The sequence below is a fragment of the Balaenoptera acutorostrata genome, chromosome 2 (genome assembly GCF_949987535.1).
Source record: "Balaenoptera acutorostrata chromosome 2, mBalAcu1.1, whole genome shotgun sequence".
NCBI lineage: Eukaryota > Metazoa > Chordata > Mammalia > Artiodactyla > Balaenopteridae > Balaenoptera > Balaenoptera acutorostrata.
In genome coordinates this window covers 125,486,681-125,509,172 of record NC_080065.1, presented here as the reverse complement: position 1 = coordinate 125,509,172, position 22,492 = coordinate 125,486,681, and the positions used below count along the sequence as shown (strand labels likewise).

Genomic DNA, 22,492 nt, shown 5'->3' with positions numbered 1-22,492 from the left:
CAGAGATGCCAGACCGTTAAACTCCTTTCTCGTTTATCCCTGTGCTGAGCGATGAGAGCAGTGTCAGACACCAAAGGGCGTGTGCAGGGGCACCATGCCATGTTACCAGCCGGCACTCTGACTGTGGACTGAGGAAAGGCCGCTCACAGCATCTTGCTGGTTGGCCAGTGACCCGGCAGGGCTCTCCTGGAACAGGTGCTCCCCTTTTGCTCCTTCAAATTACAAAGAGCAAGAACAGGGGCACTTTTTTTACAGGCTGAGAAATCCGGTTCAAAGGCCAATCAGGCTTCTGAACTCCATGGGGGCATCCCAAGGACTCTGCTGAAGCAGAATTCATTTTATTTTACATCAATACATTGTCAGATATCAGTCCTAACCCAGAAAAATATGAATAAAACCGCAGTATCTGGACTCCCAAGAGTTAAATAGCAAGGGAAGGGGCTCAAAGGGAAAGGGGACCAGACATGGAGCATGAATTCACAACCACCTTTCAAACTGGTGATATTTCCATCCATCCAGCAAATATTTACTGAGCATATACCACGTGTCAGCACTGTTCTAGGTTCTGTGGAAGCAGAGATGAAGGAGAGAAAAAATCACCTTCAGGAAGCTTACAAGGGGAGGCAGGCACACGCAAAGATCAGGGAGGTTAAACAATCTGCCCAGGTCCTCGTGTTAATAAGGGGATTTGAACCCAGCTTTTATCACACTCCACTTACCTGTCTACTAGGAAAGTGGTACCCTGTTATAACTACCAGGTTTTTGTGTTTGTTTCGATGGCTGGGGGGCAGGGCGGAGGGAGGAGGCAGAGGGAAGGTGTCTGGGAATTGCTGTGGAATCAGTGCTGGATCGCAGCAGCAGGCCATAAAGAAGAAATGCATTTAGCTTGGAATCAGGACTTACATCCTAGTCAAAACTCATGGACCCTGGGCAAGTCACTAAACCTCACTGTACTTCAGTTTTAGTATCTCTAAAAAGAGGGATTCGGCCTAGCAAGGAATGGTAAAATGGCCTCATCTTACCTAACAATTCAAGCCTCACTCATAGCGGCTGCCTACGATCCTTCGGTAAGGAGGATTCTGAAGCCAAATTTGGGGCTGAGCAGCTAGAGCCAGAATTGATGAGTGATGTCTGCCATGAGCTCGGAAGGGTGATCAGCTGAGAACTCTAACACTTCCCATGATTTGAGGTATCTGAGTGGGAGCCATTTCAATTTTGGTGAGAGAATTTACTTCTTTTTTTTTTTCTTTTTCTTTTTTAAAACATCTTTATTGGAGTATAATTGCTTTACAATGGTGTGTTAGTCTCTGCTTTATAACAAAGTGAATCAGCTATACATATACATATATCCCCATATCTCCTCCCTCTTGCGTCTCCCTCCCACCCTCCCTATCCCACCCCTCTAGGTGGTCACAAAGCACCGAGCTGATCTCCCTGTGCTATGCGGCTGCTTCCCACTAGCTATCTATTTTACATTTGGTAGTGTATGTAAGTCCATACCACTTGGTGAGAGAATTTAAAAACCTCGGACTTCATGACTTTCTAACCAATTCACAGAACTTTCCTTAAAAAGACAGATGGCCTATCTTCTGACCTAAGACTGGAGATACTGTTGTGTTTAATTTTCACTTTAAACAGTTTTGTTACTATGGCATATTCATAAGAACCTAGAAAGAGTTTTGTTATTTAGAATGCTTCACTGAACATGATGAGCTCACCCATCACCACTGGGACTTGGGGGTAGAGTTTCTGTGCCATTCTGCACTGTGGCTTTGTCACCCACCCATCAAGAGTAAAGTCCATTTCCCCTCCCCTTGAATCTCTGCTAGCTAGACCTGTGGCTGCTTTGACAGAGAGTGTGGTGGAAGTGATGTGCTGAGACTTCTGAGCCTGGGCAGTAGAAAAGCCAGGGAGATCGTAACCTTGTAGTTGCAGAAGATTTGGGGAAATCTGGGTGAAAGGTATACAGAATTGTCTGTACTATTTCTACAAAGCTTTTGTAAGTCTGGAATTTTTTCAAAATTAGAAGTTAAATGAAAAGTTTTTTGTTTGTTTGTTTTTTAAAGGAAGGCCTGGCAGCTGCCACTTTTGTACTCTAACGCCTAAGGAGCCCAGACCTCCTGAGGCTGTCACACTGTGAGGCCCAAGTCAGCCACACTGAGAGGCCACATGGAAGGAGGGAGAGGGGGAAAAGGGATACTGGATAGGGGATTTTTTTTTTTTGCATTCAAAAGAACAATTTCTTGTTATGATGAACCAGAAGTACAAGATTTCACTGAAACTGAAACAGTTGACAGAATACGACTGAACTTAAATTAACTTCATGGGAAACAAGAGGGTCAAACCAAGCGGGTAAGAGTGGAAAAGCCCAAGCCCGGACGGGACACGCGTAAGCATAGTAGCTTCTCAGCGTGGGCATCGCGTGACCCCTCCCAGCAGTGAGACAGCCAGCAGCCATGCTCCCATCCCTCTCTCCCTTCCAAAGCATCTGCCAAACCAAACAGCTTCTTCCTCTGTATTATTGGTGTAAGCCAACCCAATAGTGCCCCTTTAGACAGCTACAAATATGAAAGCCAAGAAGGAAAGTTTGTAAATCCCATTCAAGGGTAGAAAGTACACATACTCAACTCAGCACACTGGTTATCTCCTATGTTCCAGGCCCAGGGAGCAGAGATGAATCTTTCCTGCCAAATCCTGCCCAAATTATAGAATCTCTAACGCCAAGATTTGGGGTGATTTACTACATAGCAATAGATAACCAAAACATATGTCAAGCTTCCACCTGTGGCAAAAAGCCTTAAGTTCTGGTTTGGCAAGACCTGGCTATCCAAATGGGTCTTTGAACCCAATCCTTGGGCTGACACATGTTCCTTGCCTAAGTGCTTTTGTATCCTGAGTTGCTTTTTTTATACAGCATCCCTACTCTTATTTCAGTAAGAAATCTCCCTGCATATCTAAGAATATTAGAAGACTCCCCCCCTTTTTTGTAGTAGGGTTTTTGCTCCTTGTGTTGCCTCTGTTCCCTCAGTGTCCCTTTTTCCTGTCTGTTTTGGTCACCATCTATCATCTGGGGCCTTCACTCAGGTCTCCGATGATCCTCTGTTGTTGGTTAATATTTAAGGCTGAGATTCTGTCACTTGCAATCTTAAGAGTCTTGACCAACACAAATGGTGGAAGCCTAAACTAAAATAGTATGAGCAAGGTTGACTGGAGTCAGACATTAAAGAGGTAAATCAGAGAGAACATGAAACCTAACTGAATTTGGAGAGAGGAGGTGCTTTGAAAGAAGTCTGTATGGGGTGCAGCTGAAGCACCTAGGAGTGGTAAATTCTATGGGAGGTGTGGGATACAGGAGGGAAAGCTTCACAGAAGTGCTGATATTCTGTTTGATCTCTCTGTACAGTTGGGCAGAACGGGAATGAGGAGTAGGGAGCGAAGGGAGAAGCATGGCTGGTTAGAGGCCATCCTCGATGGTGACATCCTTAACTCCAAGCTGAGGTAGTTACTGGATGAGACTTCTGGTGGTCTTAGAAGGGGATGGGTATAATTTGCACATGGGAGAGAGGTGAATTGTTAAAAGGAAAGATCGGAGCGTGGTGAACTGTCTGCCAAGATGGCCACCAACGATTCCTCTCACTCTGTATTCACATGCTGTTCCTCCTAGTGAGATGGAATCTATTTTACACCAATGTTTATAACAGCCATTATTTATTATTCAAAATAGCTCAAAAGCAGATACCCAAATGTCCATCAACTAATGAACAGATGAATAAAATATGAACAGATGAATAAAATATGGTATATCCATACAATAAAATATTATTTGGCAAAGGAATGGGAGCACTGATAGTTGCTACAACGTAGATGAACCTTGAAAACATTACACTAAGTGAAAGAAGCCGGTCATAAAAGAGCGCATATTACATGATTCCACTTATAAGAAAAGTTCAACGCAAGCAAATCAATAGAGACAGAAAAGTAGATTCACGTAGGAGGAGAGTTAAGGAAATCGGAAATGACTGCCAAAGGGTTTCTTTTCGGGGTGATGAAAATCTTCTGGAATTAGACAGTGGTGATGGTCACACAACTCTGTGAATACACCAAAACCCACTGGATTGGACACTTTAAATGGGAGAATTGTATGGTATGTGAATTGTATCTCAATAAAGCTGTTGCCAAAAAAGCAGGAGTGGGGGGAGATGGCATCTATTTCCCCTCCTGCGGAATCTGGCCAGCCTTTGAGCAATAGAATACAGGGTGAGTGAGGCGGTGCCAGCTCTGGGCCTAGCCGTTAAAAGCCTGGCAGCTGCTACTTTCACACTCGTGGAAGCTAGTTGCCGTGGAAAGGGAGATGTGTAGAGAGAGGCCTCATGGAGCTAAACCCAGGCCTTCGTCATGTGAGCGAGGCAGTCTTGGACATTTCAGCTCCAGCCAAGCTGACAGCTGGATTAAGTCACACAAGTGACCCCAGGAGAGATCCCCTAAAGCCAACTCACACAATCATGAGAAATAATAAATCACTGTTGTTTTTAAGCCACTGAGTTTCAGGGTGGTAATGTTATACAATAAATAACTGAATCACAACCTCTCTGAGCCTCAGATTCCACCTCTATAACATGGGACTAATGCTTCAGGGTCATTATGAAGATTACGTGAAGCTAATGCCAGTGCAAGAAATACTAGTTGGTATAGTTGTTATTATTATTAAAAATCTCCCCAGGAGACCCTTGACATAATGCAGGTGTGCTCCCTGGGAAGCCTCAATCCCACAAGCACCTGCTGCTTCCAATCACATGGTTTCCAAAAAGCTGGTTTCCTGAGAAAAACAAAGGCTTAAAAAAAAAATACAGGGGCTTCCCTGGTGGGGCAGCAGTTGAGAGTCCGCCTGCCAATGCAGGGGACACGGGTTCAAGCCCTGGTCCGGGAGGATCCCATGGGCCGCGAAGCAACTAAGCCCGTGCACCACAGCTGCTGAGCCTGCGCTCTGGAGCCCGCGAGCCACAAGTGCTGAGCCTGCATGCCACAACTACTGAGGCCCGTGCTCCTGGAGCCCGTGCTCTGCCGTGGGAGAAGCCACCGCAATGCGAAGCCTGCGCACCGCAATGAAGAGTAGCCTCTACTCGCCACAACTAGAGAAAGCCCGTGCACAGCAACGAAGACCCAATGCAGCCAAAAATAAATAAATAAATTTTAAAAAAATACAATATCTGAAAAAATGAAATTTGAACTAAAAATAGACTACCAAAGAAGGTTCTGCTTAGATTAGCCATCTACCCACCGACCTGTCCATTCAACACTTTATTAAACCCTTACTAATTACCAGACACCAATTAAGAGTAGCTAAGACCCTAAAACAAATAATTTCCACCTAGGTAGCTGTTAACAGAAGGGACTACACACATGAACTTCAGCTGAGAGATGGCATATGCAGTAGTAGATACATCTAAAATCATCCTGCTAGAGAAAAAAATCCCTTAAATTTCTGCAGAGAGCTCAAAGACACATGCTTAGAATACAGGCCCCAAGAATGATTCTGATTGGGGATCCCAGGAGCAATACAAAGAGAAAGAAATGAAAGGGGTCCCCAAAAAGCACATCCCTTAGTGAGAGGGGGGTCAGAGGGTCCCATTCACAGAACCTGGACCCCAGGTTGAGAGAAGAGCTTGACCACCTGGTATCCCCTGCCATACCTGGTACAGAACAGGTCTGGGCAATTAACAATGCACAGGCTGATGAAAGAGAGAGAAATCCTGTAGAAAAGGATGTTAAACAGCTTTCAACTGCATTTATGAAATCACTGATAAATTGATAAAGCCTTTTAATCCTAAGAAGAATTAAGATATTATTTTTTTTCCTCAAAAACGCTGATGTAATACTTAAATTACACCAAAGGTAAGAAAGAGGGCCAAACCTGTGAGTATTTTCTGCATGAGGGGACAAGGTCCACCGAGCCCAGGAAGCACTTATTCTAGACAAGCTCTATAATGTTTCAAATCCACTGAATGGTAGTTACAGTCAGTATAAACAATACAGGCCCAGAAATGGCCTACAAACCACAGACCAGGAGGGCTATGGGTGAAAGACACAATCTAGGGAGGCACTGGGCTGAATCTATTGTTTAATACAAATGCTGGGCTGACTTTTTTTTCATTGACATATAACATATACTAAAGTGCACAAATATTAAGTGTGTGGCTTGAAAATGTTTATACCCAGATTAAGATAAAAGAATACTCCTAGGGCTTCCCTGGTGGCACAGTGGTTAAGAATCCGCCTGCCAATGTAGGGGACATGGATTCGAGCCCTGGTCCGGGAAGATCCCTCATGCTGCGGAGCAACTAAGCCCGTGCACCACAACTACTGAGCCTGCGCTCTAGAGCCTGCGAGCCACAACTACTGAGCCCACATGCCTACAGCCCATGCTCCGCAACAAGAGAAGCCACCGCAATGAGAAGCCCGCACACTGCAACGAAGAGTAGCCACCGCTCGCCACAACTAAAGAAAGCCTGCACACAGTAATGAAGACCCAACGCAGCCAAAAACAAAAAACAAAAAAACTCTTAATACCCCAGAAGTCTCCCTGTGTCCTTCCTAGTCAATAACAAACCCTACCCTATTCTCCGACACCACAGCCAGGAGTAACCACTATTTTGATCTCCATCACCATAGATTAGTTTGGCTTAATCTTGAATTGCACATAAATGAATCATATATTATGTGGTCTTTTCAGTTGGCCTTCTTTCATTCATCACAGGGTTACCTTGTTTTGAAGCAGAAACCCCAGAAACTGAGATTTATTTTCAGGAAATCCCCCTCTGATGTCATAGACCTGGATGCCAACTGCTCTGATTTATACTGGTTGTACTTCCTGCAGTCCTCCAAGCACGTGTTATAACAATTTACAACAAAACAGAACCTTGGATTGTAAAAGTTTTCCTTCAAGATAAACTAAATCTTTTAAAGGTATTCAAATCTATTCAATCTCAATACAGCCCCTGACGTGACACCATAAAAGTAAAATCTTTCCCATATTGAGCACACAATTCCTCTTAAACCTATTTTTCTTCCTTGGCATCCACCCATTCTAAAGAACCCTCAAATTCTGAAATAAAATGAACTGTCAGTTCTGTTACTACTTTTGATTAGTAAGGGGTTAAACTATAGGAAAATCTCTGAGGCAGCCTAAGGCCCTAAATTCAGACAAATGTGTCAGGTCAGAAAAGACAGGAAAGGGACAACAGTACAGCAATAAGATACAGGTACAGATTCCACAGTCAAACTTTCAGGATTCAAATCTGGGGTCTGCCATTTCTAGCTGGGTGGCCTTGGGCAAGTCGTTACTCCACTCTGTGTCTCAATTACTTCACTGTAAAATGGGAATAACCTCATAAGACTGTTGCAAGGATTAAATGTGAATGTATGTAAAGCTCTTAGGAGAGCACCTGGCACATAATAAGCACTCGGTAAGAATTAGCTATATTCAAAAGCTGAAAGCTCTAAGAGCGCAACTATTCTGCAAACCGAAAGGTTATAATACAGTCATAACAGTCACCAAGACAGGTAGTACAGTGCTTCTCAAGATGTTTCCTTCCTAACCCTTCACAGACTGCTACTTTTTGTAAAATGCAAGATTCCATGCTCGAATGTCACAGCAATGTTAAATTGCTCTCAAAGTTTTAAAATTTTTACTCTCACTTTCTGTATTTATCTCATTGCAGCCTGATAGCCGCCCATGGACTGGCACTTGTCTGCACAGTAAACTTTGAGTAGCACTGTTCCAGCACACAAGAAGGACTCATAAGCTGCTGACAACTCAGCTAGCAGGTTAAATAGAATTATGAAAACATATTAGTAAAGAAAACCAACCCCAATAGCAGGGGCAAGAGGATGACTTGAGGGTCAACAAGTTGAGAGATAAAACAATCCCAACAGGCTAAACCTGAAAAGCAAAACTGGCTGCCAGAGCAAGAATCCAACTGGTACTTTGCCCCCTCTCACTGCTCGAGGAGATGCCTTCAGAAAACATGTCGGCCAGGAAGTCATCAGCCCCACAGGGGACAAGAGAAAGGAGGCAGAATTCATTCAGCCCTCCCAAGAAAGAAGTCCTTCTCAGGAGTTAGAAGCCACCCGAAGCAGTCACCAAGCTTTGGAAATGTCAACCATGGCAAACAAAGGCCAGAGTTTCTTCTCTGCCAAAGAAAACGTGCAAACATTTCTGTTGGTGACGTTGGACTGCACACATGCACACCCAAGTAATACACATACAGTCGTCCCTCGGTATCCACGGAGGATTGGTTTCAGGACCCACGTGATACCAAAATCTGCGGTGGCGCAAGTCCCTTATATATAAATACCTTATATGAAAGGTATTTGCATATAACCTACGCACATCCTCCTATACACTTTAAATCATTTCTAGATTATTTATAATAAAAAAACAATGTAAATGTCATTTAAATAGTTGTAAATACAACATGAATGTTATGTAAGTAGTTTCTGGAGCACAGTAAATTCAAGTTTTGCTTTTTAGAACTTCCTGGAATTTTTTTTCCCCAAATATTTTCAATCTGGTGGTTGGTTGAATCCGTGGGTGTGGAACCTGCAGATATGGAGGACCAACTGTATACATGCCCCATTCACATCACAGTACCTGTGGTTTTAGGAGGCTCCTGAGGTCCGCCCTGCCAGCCATACTGTGGGTATCCTTGGTAGGGGTACCCCTGAGGAGGTGGGTAGGGTCCCCCCACAGGTCCTGGAGGGTAGACCTCAGGCCCCATCGGTTGCTGTGGATAAGGTGGGTATGGAGCCGTCGGACCGGGGCCTGGATACGGTGGAGGGTTCCCTTGGTTCATCAGGGACCTGCCGAGTACACCTAAGAGACAGACATTGAAAGTTATTTGCATTTAACCTGGGGAAATCGTTAGGATAAAAACTGTAATCATGAGATCATTTACAAATTGCCTTAAAGATGTCTTAAACCTCTTGCACATCTTCAGCTCTGCCCATTTTGTTTCCTTCTCACCATCACAATTAGCAAATATCTTATGTATCTGTTTGCCTTTTGTCTGCCTCCCCCACTAGACTACAGGCTGTGACAGCAGGAATCACGTCAGTTTGGGGTCATCACCATGACCCTGGAGCTTAGCATACTGACTGGCACAAGGCAGGCCCCTCAGTAAATGTGCTGAATGAAGAACAGATTATTATTTTGTTTTTTAATTCTCTAAAATATCCATAAATGTGATTGGATAGCTCTAAGAAGGAGGCAGAAAGTCTAACAGCACTAATTATGAATCAGATCAGCAGAGGCTGACCCGGTGACAGAAATCCTCCAACAAACAGGGCTGGGCCACAATGGGGTTTTCTAACAAGCAGCAACGTCAGCAGTGAGTGACCAGTGAGTGTAAGGGTTGCCCCCACCCTGGGCACTGGGTGATCTGGTTGCTCTCCCGAGACCCATGGCTCTGAGCAGCTGAGCAGTGTGCTCGGTTGTCACTACACAAAGGGCAGAGCTGTCCACAGAGCATGCCAAGCACCTCCTCTGACCATCCAGGCTCCCAGGACGCTGGAGCACTCCCCAGGAGCCCCCACTTTGTTTTACAGGTTCCTGTTCTGGGTGGTTTGCTTCTGTGAGGGAGGCCATTTCTTCCCAGTCCCCAAAGCCTTTTATCCATTCTCTTGATTGGGCCTGAAGTCTGGAGGGGGCCAGCATCTCCTTTCTATCATCTCTGTAGCCCCCGAAGTGCCTGACACAATGACTTCCTGATTAAAAGCATTACTGGGGAATGCAAAGTACATATATTCTGGATGAACATGATTGCCGTCATCTTGCTGCCTTGTACTGTCACCCCTCTCCTGTACTGATATTTAACGTTTTACCTATCTGAGTAAGTTAATAGAGGGAAGAGTCTCATACTCAAAATTTAATAATTTCACCATTAATTCTTTTTCATAATATGCAATCAATAAATTCATAAATGACTCTATAAGAAGAACAGAGTAGCCATAAAGAAAGGTTCCCGGGGCTTCCCTGGTGGCTCAGTGGTTGAGAATCTGCCTGCCAATGCAGGGGACACGGGTTCGAGCCCTGGTCTGGGAAGATCCCACATGCCACGGAGCAACTGGGCCCGTGAGCCGCAACTACTGAGCCTGCGCGTCTGGAGCCTGTGCTCCGCAACAAGAGAGGCCGCGATAGTGAGAGGCCCGCGCACCGCGATGAAGAGTGGCCCCGCTTGCCACAACTAGAGAAAGCCCTCGCACAGAAACGAAGACCCAACACAGCCATAAATAAATAAAATTTAAAAAAAAAAAAAAAAAAGGTTCCCTAGAAAATCTGCATTAAAATAGTGGACTTTGCTGGCTGCCCACACAACAACCACATCCCCCTTCATAATAAGTCAGATTTCCAGTTAAGTATCCATTCTTTCTTCCTGTAGTTCATGTGCTTTGGGCAAGCTCATTCCTTACCATTTCCAGGGTGAGCCCAATCTAACCTAAGCCAATCCAGGTCACTCTTTCTTCTTTTCCATCAAGACTGATTCAAGGACTCCAGGACTAAGCCAATCACAAATGGCATCCCTTGGCCACTCAGATTAGTTCGAAAGTGGTTTGATCAGTTAAAATCTTGGGGCTTGGGCTTCCCTGGTGACAAAGTGGTTAAGAATCCGCCTGCCAATGCAGAGGACAAGGGTTCAAGCCCTGGTCCGGGAAGTTCCCACATCCCGCGGAGCAATGAAGCCCGTGAGCCACAACTACGCAAGCCCACGTGACTAGAGCCCATGCTCCGCAACAAGAGAAGCCAACACAATGAGAAGCTCACGCACCACAACAAAGAGTAGCCCCCGCTCGCCGCAACTAGAGAAAGCACGCACGCAGCAAGGAAGAGCCAACGCAGCCAAAAATAAATAAATAAATAAAATAAATAAATTTAACAACAACAACAACAAAAATCTTGGGGCTCTCCTGACACACTCCCAACCTTCCCTTCCCCTTAACACAGTCAAATACACGGTCTAGCAAGGACATGGCCTACAAAACTGCTGACTGCCAATCTGCAGCCGTGAGGGAGCCACCAGCCTTAAGATGAAGTAGCTACTTCAGAAAGGTAGAGCAGAAAGAAGGAAAGAAATGGGATTCCAGGGACTTCCCTGGTGGTCCAGTGGTTAAGACTCTGCACTCCCAATGCAGGGGGCCTGGGTTCAATCCCTAGTCAGGGGACTACATCCCACATGCCGCAACTAAAAAAAAAAAAAAAAAAAAAAAGATCCCACATGCTGCAATGAAGATCCCGTGTGCAGCAACTAAGACCCAACGCAGCCACATACATACATACATAACTAAATAATTTTTTAAAAAAAAGAAAGAAATGGGATTCCAGATGACTTTATAATAGCTCATAAATCAGATTAAAACCCAACTTAACCTAAGCTACCTCTGTAGAATTTCCACTACTAGGAACCAATAGTAAGGTAAGCTAATGAACCCCTCTGATTGATGTTCAAGCAAGCAGACATTTATGCAGTGCTGACTGTGCCTGGCACTGTGCTAAGTAGTGGGGTACAAAAATGGATATGCTTCAAATCCTTTCCCTGGACAACAGGTTAAAAAGACAAACATAAGGATGGTGGTTTTTAGAAAAAGGGGTAAACAGACTGCTGGGTAGCAGTAGGGGCTTAAACCCAGTGAGAGGAGGTGGGAGTCAGGAGAGTGTCACTTGAAGGAGGGGATAATAAACTGAAACTTTGTAAGATGAAATCGGAATGGCTGGAAGATCTCTCTTTTGACCTCATCTGCATTCTGTCTCTCATTCTTCTTTCTTCAGGGGCCTGGCAGGGATTCAGAAAAGAACTAGAGTTCTTTCCCTTCTTTGCTCTCTGGTCTATGCCAACGTGGCATTACACTCTGACCTGGAAATGGCCTTTCCCTTTACCCTAAACCAAAGGCTCACGGTGACAAACACTGCATTCATCACGTGAACCTGGGCACCTAACTGCTGACTACTTCTGCATTTCCTCTCTCCTACCTGGAAGGCTGTGGTAAACCTAGTGAGCCCTGGTTAACACAGAAATCAGTCTCATTAACCCCCCTACAGCTATTCCATTAGTTATTTTTTAAGTCACAGAAGTAGAACACAGCCATCATAACTACTCTTTCCTGAAGTTCAGTGTGTGTGTGTGTGTGTGTTTGTGTGTGTGTCCCCTCTGTACTGACCTAATTCCATCGAAACTGTAGTTTAACTTCATTAATCCAAGAAGACCCTGTAATAATGATCATTCTCCCTCTAGGAAAGTCTATACCTATGTGTCTCTGAAGACACTGCCCTTCTAAAAACAATGAGCAGTGAGAAGGAACAGAGAACAAAGTGTTTAGAACTATCACAACCTCACACCTCAATGTTTCATGACTTTTCTTGATCGATCTATGTGTATCTATTCCTCATTATTCCTGGGACCCTCAAAACTCTCCCAAATGTATGTGTCCTCCCCCTTCTCCCTCAATCATGTTTCCCCCTCATTTTTAGTATGTAACTTTCTCCCTCTGCCTGAGAAATTGCTTTACGTCTGGGGTCAGGGGAACCCCATATACTACTCAGAGGCACTTATAAAGAGCATAAGCCATACAGATGCTCTACTGTCATGACCCACCCCCACCCCACACTCTGCCCTGTGTTCCCAGAACACAGTCACCTTAGAGGAATAAAATCTGGAACTATTTTCAGTTTCCTCTAAGCAGGAAAAAATTCCCAGTAAGAGAACAGCAAAAGTCATAGAAATAGCATCTGTGTCAAGATCAAAGACTCCAGAGCTGGCATCCAAAAAGCAGGAGTTCACCCAGTGGGAATCAACTGTTCCCATGCTTGTACAGAAGCAAACCCAAGTAAAGAAAGATTCCTTCACATTGACACAGTCTAGTACAAACCACTTAACATAACCAGAATATAAATGAGCTTTAAATTTAAGGTATGATACAAAACTTTAAAACATGAATGGGGCTTCCCTGGTGGCGCAGTGGTTGAGAATCTGCCTGCTAATGCAGGGGACACGGGTTCGAGCCCTGGTCCGGGAGGATCCCACATGCCGCGGAGCAACTAGGCCCGTGAGCCACAACTACTGAGCCTGTGCGTCTGGAGCCTGTGCTCCGCAACAAGAGAGGCTGCGGCAGTGAGAGGCCCACGCAGTGCGATGAAGAGTGGCCCCCGCTCGCCGCAGCTGGAGAAAGCCCTCGCACAGAAACGAAGACCCAACACAGCCAAAAATAAATAAATAAATAAATAATTAAAAATGAATATCTGCTTAAAAAAATTGTCTAAAAAAACAAACAAACAAAAAAAAAAAAACCATGAATGTTTTCCCTTATAAATTTGGTCGGGTGAAATGTAAGCTCTACTATAGCAGAGTGTGTTACACTGAGGGTCAAATGTAAACAGTGGAAATTGTAGCATTAAAGACAAATCACAGCTCCAAAAGAGACAGCTCAAATCAAGGAGCAGCTAAGATCCATTAAAACTGCATTGAATCTGGGCTTCCCTGGTGGCCCAGTGGTTGAGAATCCACCTGCCAGTGCAGGGGACACGGGTTCGATCCCTGGTCCGGGAAGATCCTGCATGCCGTGGAGCAGCTGGGCCCGTGTGCCACAACTACTGAGCCTGCACTCTAGAGCGCACGAGCCACAACTACTGAGCCCACGTGCCACAACTACTGAGGCCCGTGTGCCTGGAGTCTGTGCTCAGCAACAAGAGAAGCCACCACAACGAGAAGCACGCGAATCGCAACAAAGAGTAGACCCCACTCACCGCAACCAGAGAAAAGCCTGTGCGCAGTGACGAAGACACAACACAGCCAGAAACAATAAATAAATAAAATAAAATAATAATAAAATAAATTTTTTTTAAAAACCACTGCATTGAATCTATTTGCAAAAGAATTCAGAGTAATGATAGTAAAGATGATCCAAGATCTCAGGAAAAGAATGGAGGCACAGACCGAGAAGATACAAGAAATGTTTAACAAAGAGCTAGAAGATCTAAAGAACAAACAAATGGAGATGAACAATACAGTAACTGAAGTGAAAAATACACTAGAAAAAATCAATAGCAGAATAAATGAGGCAGAAGAACAGGTGAGCTGGAAGACAGAATGGTGGAAATCACTGCCATGGAACAGAATAAAGAAAAAAGTATGAAAAGAAATGAAGACAGTCTCAGAGACCTCTGGGACAACATGAAACACACTAACATTTGCATTATAGGGGTCCCAGAAGGAGAAGAGAGAGAGAAAGGACTTGGGAAAATATTTGAAGAGATAATAGCTGAAAACTTCCCTAGCATGGGAAAGGAAACAGTCACCCAAGTCCAGGAAGCACAGAGATAAACCCAAGGAGGAACACGCTGAGACACATAGTCAAATTGACAAAAAAATTAAAGACAAAGAGAAAATATTAAAAGCAACAAGGAAAGGGACTTCCCTGGTGGCACAGTGGTTAAGAATCTGCCTTCCAGTGCAGGGGATGTGGGTTCAATCCCTGGTCAGGGAACTAGATCCCACATGCATGCCACAACTAAGGAGCCCGCTGGCAGCAACTAAGGAGCACATAGGCTGCAACTAAGGAGCCGGTGAGCCACAACTAAGGAGCCAGTGAGCCGCAACTAAGGAGCCCACCTGCTGCAGCTAAGACCCAGCACAACCAAAATAAATAAATAAAATAAAAATTTTAAAAAAGCAACAAGGGAAAAGCAACAAATAACATACAAGGGGGGAGTTCCCTGGCAGTCCAGTGGTTAGGACTCGGCACTTTCACTGCTGGGTGAAAGACCTGGGTTCAATCCCTGTTGGGAAACTAACATCCCACAAGCTGCTTGGTGGAAAAACAAAAACAAAAAAACATACATGGGAATTCCCATAAAGTTATCAGCTGATTTTTCAGCAGAAACTGCAGGCCAGAGAGGAGTGGCATGATGTATTTAAAGTGATGAAAGGGAAGAACCTACAACCAAGAATACTCTACCCAGCAAGGCTCTCATTCAGATTTGACAGAGAAACCAAAAGCTTTACAGACAAGCAAAAGCTAAGAGAATTCAGCACCACCAGACCAGCTTCGCAACAAATGCTAAAGGAACTTCTCTACGTGGAAAAGAAAAGGCCACAACTAGAAATAAGAAAATTATAAATGGAAAAGCTCACCAGTAAAGGCAAATATACAGTAAAGGTAGGAAATCATCCACACACAAATATGATATGAAAACCAGCAATCATGAAAAGAGGAGAGCACAAATGTAGGATATTAGAAATGAAATTGAAATTAAAAGACCAGCAACTTAAGACAATCATGTTTATATAGCTAGTGGGAAGCAGCTGCATAGCATAGGGAGATCAGCTCGGTGCTTTGTTACCCCTAGAGGGGTGGGATAGGGAGGGTGGGAAGGAGGGAGACACAAGAGGGAAGAGATATGGGGATATATGTATATGTATAACTGATTCACTTTGTTATAAAGCAGAAACTAACACACCATTGTAAAGCAATTATACTCCAATAAAGATGTAAAAACATTAAAAAAATAATAATACAGTAAGATTCCACAGAGGGGGAAAAATAACCAAAAAAACTTCATGGGAACCGCAAACCGAAAATCTACAATAGATAAAAAACGCACAAAAAAGAAAAAGCAATCCAAACACAACACTAAAGTTAGTCATCAAATCACAAGAGAAGAGAACAAAAGAGGAAGGGGAGAAAGAAGACCTACAAAAACAAATCCAAAATAATTAACAAAATGGCAATAGAAACATACATACCGATAATTACCTTAAATGTAAATGGATTAAATGCTCCAACCAAAAGATACAGAGTGGCTGAATGGATACAAAAACAAGACCTGTATATATGCTGTCTACAAGAGACCCAATTCAAATCTAGGGACACATACAGACTGAAAGTGAAGGGATGGAAAAAGGTATTCCATGCAAATGGAAATCAAAAGAAAGCTGGAGTGGCAATACTCATATCAGACAAAGTAGACTTTAAAATAAAGACTGTTACAAGAGACAAAGAAGGACACTACATAATGATCAAGGGATCAATCCAAGAAGATATAACAATTGTAAATATATATGCACCCAACATAGGAGCACCTCAATATATAAGACAAATACTAACAGCCATAAAAGGAGGAATCGACAGTAACACAATAATAGTGAGGGACTTTAACACCCCACTTTGATCAATGGACAGATCATCCAGACAGAAAATCAATAAAGAAACACAGGCCTTAAATGACACATTAGACTACATGGACTTAATTTATATTTATAGAGCACTCCATCCAAAAACAGCAAAATACACATTCTTTTCAAGTGCACATGGAACATACTCCAGGACTGATCACACGCTGGGCCACAAAGCAAGCTTCGGTAAATTTAAGAAAACTGAAATCATGTGAAACATCTTTTCCAACCACAACACTGAGATTAGAAATCAATTACCAGAAAAAAAAACTAAAAAAACACAAACATGTGGAGGCTAAACAATATATTACTAAACAACCAATGCATCACCAAAGAAATCAAAGAGGAAATCAAAAAATACCTACAGACAAATGACAATGAAAACACAATGACCCAAAACCTATGGGACACAACAAAAGCAGTTCTAAGAGGGAAGTTTATAGCAATACAATCTTACCTCAGGAAACAAGAAAAATCTCAAACAACCTAACCTTACACCTAATGCAACTAGAGAAAGAACAAACAAAACCCAAAGTTAGTAGAAGGTAAGTAATAAAGATCAGAGCAGAAATAAATGAAATAGAGACAAAGAAAACAATAGAAAAGATCAATGAAACTAAAAGCTGGTTCTCTGAAAAGATAAACAAAATCAATAAATCTTTAGCCAGACTCACCAGAAAAAAAAGGGAGAAGGCTCAAATCAATAAAATTAGAAATGAAAAAGGAGATGTTACAGCTGACACCACAAAAATACAAAGGATCATAACAGACTACTACAAACAGCTATATGCCAAAAAAATGGACAACCTAGAAGAAATGGACAAATTCTTAGAAAGGTACAACCTTCCAGGACGGAACCAGGAAGAAATAGAAAATATGAACAGACCAATCACAAGTACTGAAATTGAAACTGTGATTTAAAAACTCCCAACAAACAAAAGTCCAGGACCAGATGGTTTCACAGGTGAAGTCTATCAAACATTTAGAGAAAAGTTTACATCTATCCTTGTGAAACTATTCCAAAAAATTGCAAAGAAAGGAACACTCCCTAACTCATTCTATGAGGCCACCATCACCCTGATACCAAAACCAGACAAAGGTACCACAAAAAAAGAAAATTACAGGCCAATATCACTGATGAACATACACGCAAAAAGACTCGACAAAATACTAGCAAACCGAATCCAACAATACATTAAAAGGATCATACACCATGATCAAGTGGGATTCATCTCAGGAATGCAAGGAGTTTTCAGTATCTGCAAATCAATCAGTGTGATACACCACAATAACAAATTGAAGAATAGAAACCGTATGATCATCTCAATAGATGCATAAAAAGCTTTCAACAAAATTCAACACCCATTATGATAAAAACTCTCCAGAAAGTGGGCACAGAGGAAACTTACCTCAACAAAATAAAGGCCATATATGACAAACCCACAGCTAACATCATACTCAATGGTGAAAAGCTGAAAGCATTTTCTCTGAGATCAGGAACAAGACAAGGATGTCCACTCTTGCCACTTTTATTCAACATAGTTTTGGAAGTCCTAGCCATGGCAATTAGAGAAGAAAAACAAATAAAAGGAATACAAATTGGAAAAGAAAAAGTAAAGCTGTCACTGTTTGCAGATTACATGATACTATGCATAGATAATCCTAAAGAGGCCACTGGAAAACTACTAGAGCTAATCAATGAATTTGGTAAAGTTGCAGGATACAAAATTAACACTCAGAAATCTGTTGCATTTTTATACACTAACAACAAAAGAGAAAGAAACAATCCCATTTGCCATCACATCAAAAAGAATAAAATACCTAAGAATAAACCTACCTAGGGAGACAAAAGACCTGTACTCTGAAAACTATAAGACGCTGATGAAAGACATTGAAGATGACACAAACAGATGGAGAGATATACCATGTTCTTGGATTGGAAGAATCAATATTGTCAAAATGACTATACTACCCAACGCAATCTACAGATTCAATGCAATCCCTATCAAATTACCAATGGCATTTTTCACAGAACTAGAACAAAAAAAAAATTTTTTTTTCTCATGAACCATGTGCATGGCTAAACTTTTTAAAAATTTGTATGGAGACATGAAAGACCCTGAACAGCCAAAGCAATCTTGAGAAAGAAAAATGGAACTGGAGGAATCAGGCTCCCTGACTTCAGGCTATACCACAAAGCTACAGTCATCAAAACAGTACGGTACTGGCACAAAAACAGAAATATAGATCAATGGAACAGGATAGAAAGCCCAGAAATAAATCCAAGTACCTATGGTCAATTAATCTATGAGAAAGGAGGCAAGACTATACAGAAACGACAGTCTCTTCAAAACTGGTGCTGGGAAGACTGGACAGCTAACATGTAAAAGAATGAAATAGAATGTTTTTTAACACCATGCACAAAAATAAACTCAAAATGGATTAAAGACCTATATGTAAGACCAGATACTGTAAAACTCTTAGAGGAAAACAGGCAGAATGCTCTATGACATAAAACACAGCAATATCTTTTTCGATCTGTCTCCTAGAGTAATGGAAATAAAAACAAAAAGAAACAAATGGGACCTAACTAAACTCAAAAGCTTTTGCACAGCAAGGGAAACCATAAACAAAGTGAAAAGACAACCCACAGAGTGGGAGAAAATATTTGCAAACGATGCGACCAACAAGGGATTAATCTCCAAAATATACAAACAGCTCATGCAGCTCAATATAAAAAAACAAAACAAAACAAAAAAACAAAAAAAACCAACCCAATCAAAAAATGGGCAGAAGACCTAAACAGACTTTTCTCCAAAGAAGACATACAGATGGCCAACAGGCACATGAAAAGATGCTCAACACTGCTAATTGTTAGAGAAATGCAAATCAAAGCTATAATGAGATATCACCTCACCCCACTCAGAATGGCCATCATCAAAAAGCCTATGAACAACAGATGCTGGAGAGGGTATGGAGAAAAAAGGGAACCGTCCTACACTGTTGGTGGGAATGTAAATTGGTACAGCCACTATGGAGAACAGTATGGAGGTTCCTTAAAAAACTAAAAACAGAGCTATAGTATGATCCAGCAATCCCACTCCTGGGCATATATCCAGAGAAAACCATGGTTTGAAAGGATACATGCACCCCAGTGTTCACTGCAGCACTGTTTACAATAGCCAAGACATGGAAGCAACCTAAATGTCCATCAGCAGATGAATGGATAAAGAAGATGTGGTACATATATACAATGGCATATTACTCAGCCATAAAAAAGAATGAAATAATGCCATTTGCAGCAATATGGACGTGGAGACTATCATACTAAGTGAAGTAAGTCAGACAGAGAAAGACAAATATCATATGATACTGCTTATATGTGGAATCTAAAAAAAATGATACAAACGAATTTATTTACAAAACAGAAACAGACTTACAGACTTAGAGAACAAACTTATGGTTACCAAACGGGAAACGTGGGGGCGGGGAGATAAGTTGGGAGTTTGGGATTGACGTGTACACACTCTATATTTAAAAGAGATAACCAGCAAGGGCCTACTGTACAGCACAGGGAACTCTACTCAATATTCTGTAATAACCTAAATGGGAAAAGAATCTGAAAACAAATAGATACATGTATATGTACAACTGAATCACTTTGCCGTTCACCTGAAACTAACACAACATTGTAAATCAACTATACTCCAATATAAAACAAAAATTTAAAAAAAGGCTGCACTGAACACTCTTATCTGAGGATCCCACTCAAGACATGCTCAGAGTCATAGGATTTTCAGTCATTCAGCCATACAATGAGAAGAGCAGAAACTATTCTTTCGGAAAGTGGCCCATGGAGGTAAGATCACAATAAAAGACCTCATCAAAGTAGAGATGAAGGAAAGAATAATAGTTTTCAAAGTTATTTTTTAAATGACAAGACACCTGGTAGCATGGCACTGACCCTGCAGGCAGTAGGGTGGAGAATGTTCCTCTGGAAAAACTGAGCAGCCCTAAGGGGAAAAAATTATTGATAATAATACTCGAGGAGACTTCAGTGACTCACCCAGTCACTCCACAGAAAAGCCCATGCACGCAGAACTTCTAATCAGCTTTTTATTGCCTCATAAATAAATGAATGAACAAGGATTATCAAGACATTTGAGGAAAGCCTGCAACATAAAAGAACAAAACAAAACAGAAAAAAGAAAAAACAACCCAAACGTCCAAAAAAAAAGAATAAATTATGGTACATCTATATAATAGTTCCTTTGCAATTATTCTTAATTTGAAGCATGATATAATAGTAAGTGTAGAAAAATGTAAAAGCATGATCCCATTTTCTTTAAAATAAATATTAATAAATGGATCAGTGTTACAGAATGAAGAATTCTACAAGAGACCCACACAGTAGTCACCTAATTTAATAGAAAGGCACCACTGCAACTCAGAAAGTAAAAATTAATCTTTCCAATAAATAGTGCTGGCTATTCTAATGGGAGAAAAAAAAAATGAACCTTGATCTCCATCCTTATAAACCAAGAATAATTCACACTATACCCTGGACACAATCACACTTTTAGAACAAAGTTTATAATATATTCATGACTTTGGAAATATTTATCTTACGACCCAGCAACTCTACTCTTAGATATATACTGAAGTAAAATGAGTGTGTAAGTCCACCGAAGACATATGTAAGAATAGTCAGTGACTTCCCTGGTGGTCCAGCGGTTAAGACTCCATGCTTCCAGTGCAGAGGGCACGGGTTCGATATCTGGTCAGGGAACTAAGATCCCACATTCCCACATGCAGCGCGGCATGGCCAAAAAAAAAAAAAAAAAGGAATGGTCAAAGCAGCTTGATTTATTATAGCCCCAAACCGGAAACTATCCAAATGTTCATCAACAGCAGAACAGAAAGATTACGGTATAGTTATACAATAGAAACTGCCCAGCAATAAGGAAAGAACAATTACTACATGCAGCAACGTGGATGAGTCCCAAAGACAATGATGAACAAAAGAAGCCAGACTCAACAGACTGCACACTGTAAGATTCCATTTATATGAGGTTCAAGAACAGCCAAAACGAATCTACGGATATTGACTGGAAGAGGCACAAGAGGAGACTTCTGGGATGATGGAGATGTTCCACATCTTGAGCTGAGTCATGATTACATGGAACAGTTTTGGAGTTGTACATTAAGATTTTCATGCTTTGGCAGACAAGCCTGGGAAGGGCTGAGGGGACAGTCCTGAGGAGCCTTGATTAAAATGGGAAAAAAAGAAAAAAAAAAAAGATTTTCATGCTTTAAGTGTACAGTAACAGTAGACAGACAAAATTTGGCTAGAAGGAAAAAACATTTATAGTGGTTTTCCCTGGGTACTGGAATTATTGGCAATTGTTATTTATTCTGTATGTTTGAAAATTTCAATAAGGAACCTATATAGTCAGAAGAAAATTAAGTTTTCTTAGTGCTTTTTGGTATTTTCATGTTACCTACCTCTTTTTTTTTTTTTTTTAATGGCTAGAATGCCTCTGTAGACCTCCTGTCCCCTTCTAGTGCCCCAATTTCCCTTCCTATTATTAATTTTCCCTTGTGGATAAACTATTTTATATATGTTCTTCACTGCTTTTTACAGTGATTTTTGTAATTATGATTCTTTTTTGGTGGGGGGGCGGGCACGCCATGCGGCATGTGGGATCTTAGTTCCCCGACCAGGGATCGAACCCGTGCCCCCTGCAGTGGACGTGCAGAGTCTTAACCACTGGACTGCCGGGGAAGTCCCATGATTCTTTTTTTCACAAGACACTTCAGCTTCTTAAGTTCTTTAAATGTTTTTTCTCTGCTTCAAACTGAGAAGTCACTTGGCTAAGTACCAAACATGGGGTTAAAAAAAAAAATTCTCTTGGTTACATGCAGACTCCCCTACCTTGGAACTATTCTTATCTTCAAAGCCAGAAGTCATGCTTATCCCTCCATCTTTACATATCCTTCTTGGGAATTTATAAAATTGTAAAGTTTTTTTAAAAAAGGGCTGATTTTACTCTAAAGACCTCCTCTGTGTCTTTTCTGAACTCCCTAATTAGCTAGCCTTTTAATAGGATCTTCATAAATAGATTATTTTATATACTAGGTCCCTCAGTTTTTCTTGATTCTCATACCCATAATTTTGGTTATGGTTTGTTGGACTAAAAAAAGCTTTAGAATTACTGGTTTTGTGCTGCTCTATCATCTCAGGTTTACAGTTTTTGTTAAATTTTGGCATT

The 22,492-nt window shown here is 41.8% G+C and overlaps 1 non-coding gene across 1 annotated transcript in view; it reads right to left on the bottom strand.

The window, feature by feature from the left end:
- The window catches only part of LOC102997755 (uncharacterized), a 69,772-nt gene that overhangs the window by 34,211 nt on the left and 13,069 nt on the right, over positions 1-22,492 (bottom strand). The window contains exon 2 of the transcript XR_009007095.1: positions 8,651-8,872. This is a non-coding gene — a transcript (uncharacterized LOC102997755). The remainder of the gene's footprint in view (positions 1-8,650; positions 8,873-22,492) is intronic.